Source organism: Coffea arabica, chromosome 7c (genome assembly GCF_036785885.1).
Source record: "Coffea arabica cultivar ET-39 chromosome 7c, Coffea Arabica ET-39 HiFi, whole genome shotgun sequence".
In the NCBI taxonomy this organism is placed as follows: domain Eukaryota; kingdom Viridiplantae; phylum Streptophyta; class Magnoliopsida; order Gentianales; family Rubiaceae; genus Coffea; species Coffea arabica.
In genome coordinates, this window is record NC_092322.1 from 7,055,109 (window position 1) to 7,062,359 (window position 7,251).

The 7,251-nt window shown below is 30.5% G+C and overlaps 1 long non-coding RNA gene across 1 annotated transcript; it reads left to right on the top strand.

Annotated features, from left to right (window-relative positions):
* The first annotated feature begins 4,963 nt into the window (after positions 1 to 4,963).
* On the top strand, positions 4,964 to 7,251 carry LOC113698386 (uncharacterized). Its single transcript, XR_003450189.2, has 3 exons — positions 4,964 to 5,162; positions 6,227 to 6,290; positions 6,977 to 7,251. It is a non-coding gene; the product is annotated as an uncharacterized lncRNA (long non-coding RNA).

Here is a 7,251-nt window from a genome sequence, read left to right on the forward strand (position 1 = left end):
ATTAAATGTAATTAATTCAAATCAAGCTCAATCAAGCCTAATCAAGCTCAAGTAATAAAAATTAATATTTTATATATAATTTTAAATAAAGGATATTATTGACATTTCACAATAATAAAAATAAAAAATATATATTATAGAAAGCTCGATAGAGCTCGTCGAGTTCTCGAGTATTATATTTCCAAACTCAAACTCGACTCGATAGCTCTAACGAGCAGCTCGAGCTGTTGACCAAGTAGCTCGCGAGCTCCAGCCGAGCTACTTGGTTCAGCTCCAGCCCTATCTGGGGGTCACTGCAATGTTAAATTCTAGGGTTAATTACATTTACCTCCCCTGAGGTTTGACCATATTACCAAACAATCCCTATAATTTGTCCAAATAACGGTCTCACCCTTTGAATGATCAAACATTTAAGAAAAACCCCCTTAATGCCGAAAATACCCTTATTGAGGCCATGTTGCATTAAAAAAAGAACATATTTTTATTTTATTAACCTTGAAGCAATCCAAAAAAACAGAAAAAAATTTTGCTTATTATTTTATAAAAACCATATCTTTGCTTCCATAAATAGTTTTGAATCAATAATTATTTTAAATCTTAAAAATGAATATTAAAAATTAGATAAATTGAAAGAAAAATTAAAAAAAGAAGAAATTATTTTAATTGCTGAAGTATGGTTCAAATTGAGGAAAACATGCCCTGTACTCTCCGCAACATGCCTTGAACCACAAATTCGAACCATACTTGAGGATTTAAAATAATTGCTCTTTTTTATTTTTTTTTCAATTTATCTAATTTTTAATATTCATTTTTAAGATTTAAAATAATTATTGATTCAAAACTATTTATGGAAGCAAAGATATGGTTTTTATAAAATAATAAGCAAAAACTTTTTTCTATTTTTTTGAATAAAATAAAATATGTTCTTTTTTTAATGCAATATAGCCTCAATAAGGGCATTTTTGGCATTAAGGGGGTTTTTGTTAAATGTTTGATCATTCAAAGGGTGAGACCGTTATTTGGACAAATTACAGGGATTGATTGGTAATATGGTCAAATCTCAGGGGAAGTAAATATAATTAACCCTAAATTCTACTTAAAAATTTTCGGAAGCTTGGATTTTTAAGAGTTACTATTTCAGTTTCTCCAGTATCATACATAGTATTCTAAACCAGCCTTAGGTCATTAGAAATCCATTTTCACTTCCAACTTCATGCTTAATTTGTTTCCTAAGCAACTTTCCTGTTCGCCCTGCCAGATCTCTACTTTTTTTCCCCTTATGATGCTAAATCTCTACTTAATTTATATATATGTCTTGTGCTTTTGCAATTCCTCATGATTATGAATAGTGGACTGAAAGATAAGGTGATTAATTGAGCCTGCGCAATCTGTTTTATGTTGAATTAGCTAAAAGTTAAACTAGTGTTGCTTAGATTAGAAAAACAGGACTAAGTGCTATAATACTCCCTAGTCAATTCCAATTAGTTTCTTCAAATCTCATTTTAATTCTCAACACGTCAAATCACACACGCACACACACACGTACACAGAATATAAATGGTCTATCCAAGGGGTACCCATGCCCTCGTTAAAATGTATTTCATCTGTCATATTTTTTAAAATGTAAGATTAATTAACGAAAGTAAATAAATACAATGAAAAGAAAGTATATAAATGCAATGAAGAGTAATAATTATTAATATATGTATATACATAGTACGTTAAGTGAATTTTATACGTGTGCTAATGGACACACATTAGAAAAATCCTAATACAAAATGATCTTCAGTTCTGATTTTGGTAGGTTGTTAAATTGGCTATTTCGACATTCTATCAAGTGGACATTTTTTTTTCATGCCATGTGGCAAATTAAATTGCAAGAAAAAGTGTGTCCATTTATATCTCCGTGGATTTTATTTTTCTTTTTGTGGTAACAATTAATTATACACCTTATTAGAGTTCCTTATTTATAGTCAATTTCACCCAATCTATTAATGACCTACCTTATATAAGTTTGTATTAATTATATCTTTTTATTTTTTTTGGTCAATCAACTCATATCTTTCTTTTTAATCTCCTCAATTACTTTTTCTATTCTTGTTATTGGCTTGATTACTTATTGCCATTACTAAAATTTGAACAAAATATACTATATTAATGCTCACGTAGATAGTATTTCTCTTGATGGGTTACTAAGTAGGCTATACTGAAAAAAATTTGCCTATTCCGGTTTTTTGCCAAGTGTAAATTCTATCTTTTCGCCATGTGGAAAAACATTATGTATGCTTATGTTTCTTGGTGTATTTTATTCTTTCTTGGTTAACAATTAATTATAGTCCTTTATTACTTTTTATTTATAGTAAAATTTAAACAATCAAATAATTGCCTACTTTATATAAATTTCTATAATTTATGCTTTATTTTATGTGTTTTTCTAACTGGTATCCAATGAACACTAGTTAACACACCTACATGTCACCCCAATCTATCATTTTTATACGCACACTAATAATTACTACTTTTTTCTTACATTTATATTCTTTTTCTAATTAATCTCCTTGTATTTATACACTTTTGGTAGTTAATTTTATATTGCTAGAAATCTAATACTTGAAATACATCTTAACAAGTACCCATAGGGCACCCATTAGACATACCATTGTTTTATTTTTGTTAATAGCTTTCATTTTTTAATTCTCTACAATCACATCTGATATTTTGCCAAGTGTAAGATCTATCTTTTCACCATGTACAAAAATATTGTGTATGGCTCTTGATGAATTTTTAATTTTCACCATGTACAAAAATATTTTTTAATTATAATTCTTTATTACTTTCTTATTTGTAGTAAACTTTAAACTTCAAACAACTGATTAATTACCTACTTTATACACATTTCTATAATTTAAGCTTAATTTTATTTTTTGTTAATAGCTTTCCTTTTATTATTCTCTACAATCGTATCTGATTTTTGTCAAGTGTAAGTTCTATATTTTCACCATGGAGAAAAATATTGTGTTTGCTTATGTTTTTTGGTGGATTTTAATTTTTTTTGGTAACAATTAATTATAGTCCTTTATTACTTTCTTATCAGTTAATTACCTACTTCATATACATTTCTATAATTTATGCTTTATTTTATTTTTTGTTAACAGTTTTGGTTTTTTAACTCTCTACAATCTCTATTCCTATTATTGAATTTATCATTTATTATTAGTAGGATTAATCTTTCACGTATACACTGTCAGCGCACTGTTAGCACCTTGGATGAATGACAACTATGTAAAATTTAAATTTGAAATCCAATTTTTGCGCACGTGTCATGAATTCAATGGTAATTGTGTATACACTGTCAGTATACAAGATTTACTCTTATTATTATTACTAAAATTTAGATGATCTTTCATTTGTATATCAATTTTTTATTTATAGTAAATTAAAATCTATTAATCCCCTACCTTATATATATTTACATTCATTACACTTTTCTTTTTTTAAAATCAATCAACATTGTTTTTTAAAATTTTCTTCAATTATGTTGACTATATTTCTATTGTTTGATTCGATTATTTATTTTTAATTCTAAAGTTTTGACAATTTTTATTTTTCAATGGATTTATATACTGCAATTCTAGCATATACTCATACAAATCCACTTAAATTATATAAATAATCTTTCTTTTTCTAAATTTTTTCTATTAATTTTTATGCTCTCTTTCCATTGGAAATCAATTCAAGCTAAAATGGTGTCCATATAAACACCGGATTGTAAAAGTTTTCTCAATTTACCTTTTTGCTAATTTTTAATAATTTGATCAAATGATAAGTTCATTATCTATTAGTTTGCTTTTTAAAATTCTTATTAGTCATGAAAAATTCAAATATTAACCACACTTATTTCCTAATATATCTTCTTTACTCACATATTGACATATCACCATTAATTAGAGTAAATATAATTGAATCATGGGATAAGGTTTGACTGAAACTAATCATTAAGTTGTTATGACTTAACTATTTTTAATCTATTTAATTTGAAATTTTATAAATGATATTTTTAGTTATTTTATATCAAATTTTATTTAAAAAATGAAAACTTTAGAGCATTAAAATTGCTCGTGTAAATCCACAGGTACATAACTAATGAAGCATTATATTTCGCAACATTGTAATATATTACCACTGCCATTCTTAGCTTCATAGTCAAGAGACTCTATGCAAGTACCCAAAGTTTGTGTCTCTGCCAATTCAAGACTAAAGAAGACAAATTTATTATGTCTTTTAATTATTACTGAAACAATTACGTCTTAGTTAGGCAAATGTATATTTTCTTTGTGAAGCACGTGCCGCAAAATCTCAATCCTTGAATTAAACTGAATGTAAATAGTTTTTTAAAATAAATAGATGTAGGAATAGCAACGGGAGCGAACATGTGAGAATCCTCATTTTTAAAATACAATTTCCCCAAACTACATGCCTTGCACCAAGATTTAAACCACCTCTGATATGCCCTAGTATTATATTTCACAATGTGTTACAACAAATCCCTTGTATTGACCCTCACTTTAAAACACAATTTTCTTTTTACATGCCTTATTATAAGATCTAGACCATTTAATATATGCCCTTACAAATTATTTTCTATGTGTTATAATAATTTCCATGCATTTCATTTCAATTCATTTTACTTGAAGTAAAATATATTCTTGAGCTAGGTTGTAAATAAATCACCACTTGTAATTGTCCAAGTGTTCTTTTATTAGTGGTAGAGACTTAATGTGAGAGATTAGAGGTGTTGAATAATTATTGGTGCATTTGGAAAGGTAAGAATGGCATTAGTCAATGATTAAGAAAAGTTAGGACAATAATGGAGCCATGTGGCAAAACCCTAGCCATGTATCTTGTTTGACCAAAGGATTAGAGGAATTTTAAACCAACTTTGCTTCATTTTCCTCCAAAATTTCGTCCACCTTAAGGGCTTCCAAGGGAAGGAAGAAAACTCCATCTTCTTGCTATGACAACCTTAGTTTGATCTTGAACAAAAACCAAAAGAGAAAGATCTAGAGTTTGTAAGAAAATTTCCTTCAATCTTTGAGGTTGTTTCAAGCCTAAAGCTTCTATTGTGGTGGTTTGTTTGGTGACCAAAGCAACTTGTAAGTAAGGTATGTAATCTTTACAAATTGGGTTTATGATGTTATATCATCTACTTGAGGATGAAATGGTGAAAAACAACTTGTTATGGTTGAATTTGGGGTTAGTTTCTTGAGTTAATCAAGTAATGGTTAGGTTTACTAACCAGCATACCAAGTGTTTGATGAAATGTCTAATCCTTATTCATGTGTGTTTATGAAGTATTGATATGTTTTAAACCCCTATTTAGTTGGATCTAATACTTGTTATGTGCAAGGAATGAAAATAACAAGAAGAGTAGAAGTTAGAAATTTTTAAAGTGTGCTGATCGAAACTTTTTAAGCTTGCTGTCCGGTTTTTCCTTGATATTTTCATGCATATTTTGGCTACAAATGTGAGTGTTATATGTTGGGTTATGTGTGTGGAGGTTTTCTACAAAAAAAATTAGGCAATTTGGTTGAATAAATTTTGAGTTATAAACAAAGGAGGAAAACTGGACTAGGTCCAGAAATTTTCTGTGCAGCAATCTTGTTAAGGTCATAATGTGTTACTCACTGATCGGAATTGAGTGCCATTTGTGGCAATTGAAAGTAGATCTTAGAGCTTTAAAACGGTACAAAGCTCATTTTCTGGTTCATCCCGAGCAATCCGTGGCGAGTCTGGAAAGTTGGCTGTCCGGGCGGTACTGTTCATCCGAGACAGTCCAGAAAGTTCATTTGGTTTCTTAATTTTAAGCCACTTATGTTGGGATTTTGGAAATGGTTTCTTCTAGACAAATTTAGCCTTATGAACTTAGTTTCCAATGCAACTGACGGAACCTAATTCCAACTTTCCCACAATGAGAAATGACCATTTTCCCGAGGCTGGCCGGGCGAGATAGTTTAACCCGTAATGAAGTCTTTGAGCTTTAGTGAAACTTTTCTCTTGCCAAACTTTCATGTACATACTAGACTTTTTTTCCATGAACTTTCACCGTGGTTTAGACCCTATTTGCATGCTGGATTAAGTAACTTAAGCTACTCACTTGGCCTCTTAATGAATCTATACTTTAGTAGGGAACGAATCCAATTATTAATGTTTTCACTCGTTGACTTAGGTTTGGGCAACGACGGTGATTGTAACTGAGACGTTTGACGTCGATTATTACTTTTGCTTGACAGGTGAGTGTTCCACTACCTGTTACTTGTTATGTGAAATATTTGTGTGCTTGAAATTACTGAATTGATATTGTTTGAGCCAAATACTGTTTTAATAAAATTGAGGCGAGTGTGTACTTTATCATACTCGACCTCCCTTGTTTGTTTACTGAGGCTCTATTTATCGAATGAATTACCATGGAATGAAGTAATGCTATATGTGACTGTGCTTAAGTTGCGTGGAGGACATTCCACCGACTACTGTTACTATTTGGGTACCCAATCTCACAGGTGAGTCGGTCGTATCGAGCCAGCAAGGGTTTGGTCGAGAAAACAGATAAACCTTGAGAACTGTTTACTGTTCACTGAAACCGGTATACTCGAATATTACCAAACTACTGTTTATGAAGTGCGGGCTCGGTGGGGGGTTGTTTGGTGGATGGAGACTGGTGAAAGTGGGGTTCTACGGATCTATATACTGTTACAAGTGTTGACGGAGTGTTAACAGAAGACAATTATGATCAAGCTCAAGTGGACCTTTGGCTCTTAAAAGCCACCCGTATCGTTGAATTGAACTGTGATTAAACTGTTATTTTACTGTACGGTGTTTAGTTGGTTATTTTGTGATTTTATGTGGCTATGTGTTTACTTGTTTACCTAGAACCTCACTGGGCTTTAACTCACCCCCTTCCCTTTGTTTTCCTTAACAGATCGGGAAGGGATTTGACCGAGGGCTTTCTTAGCTTTATTTTGCCGTTCTTGCGTTTTGAGATTGTAATTTTCGTTTAAGCAGACTTGTAAGCTTAAATTCTTAAGGGTGATTTATATTATGTAATTTTGAGTGAAGCGTGGTAAGTTGGCATGCGATAATAGATGTACTAAGTTGAATTGTTGGATTAGTGATTATGTTTGAGTTAGTGTTTCAATCCCTTGCATTGTCAAATATTACATTCATTTCATTGATGATATTAATACTTTGAACGAT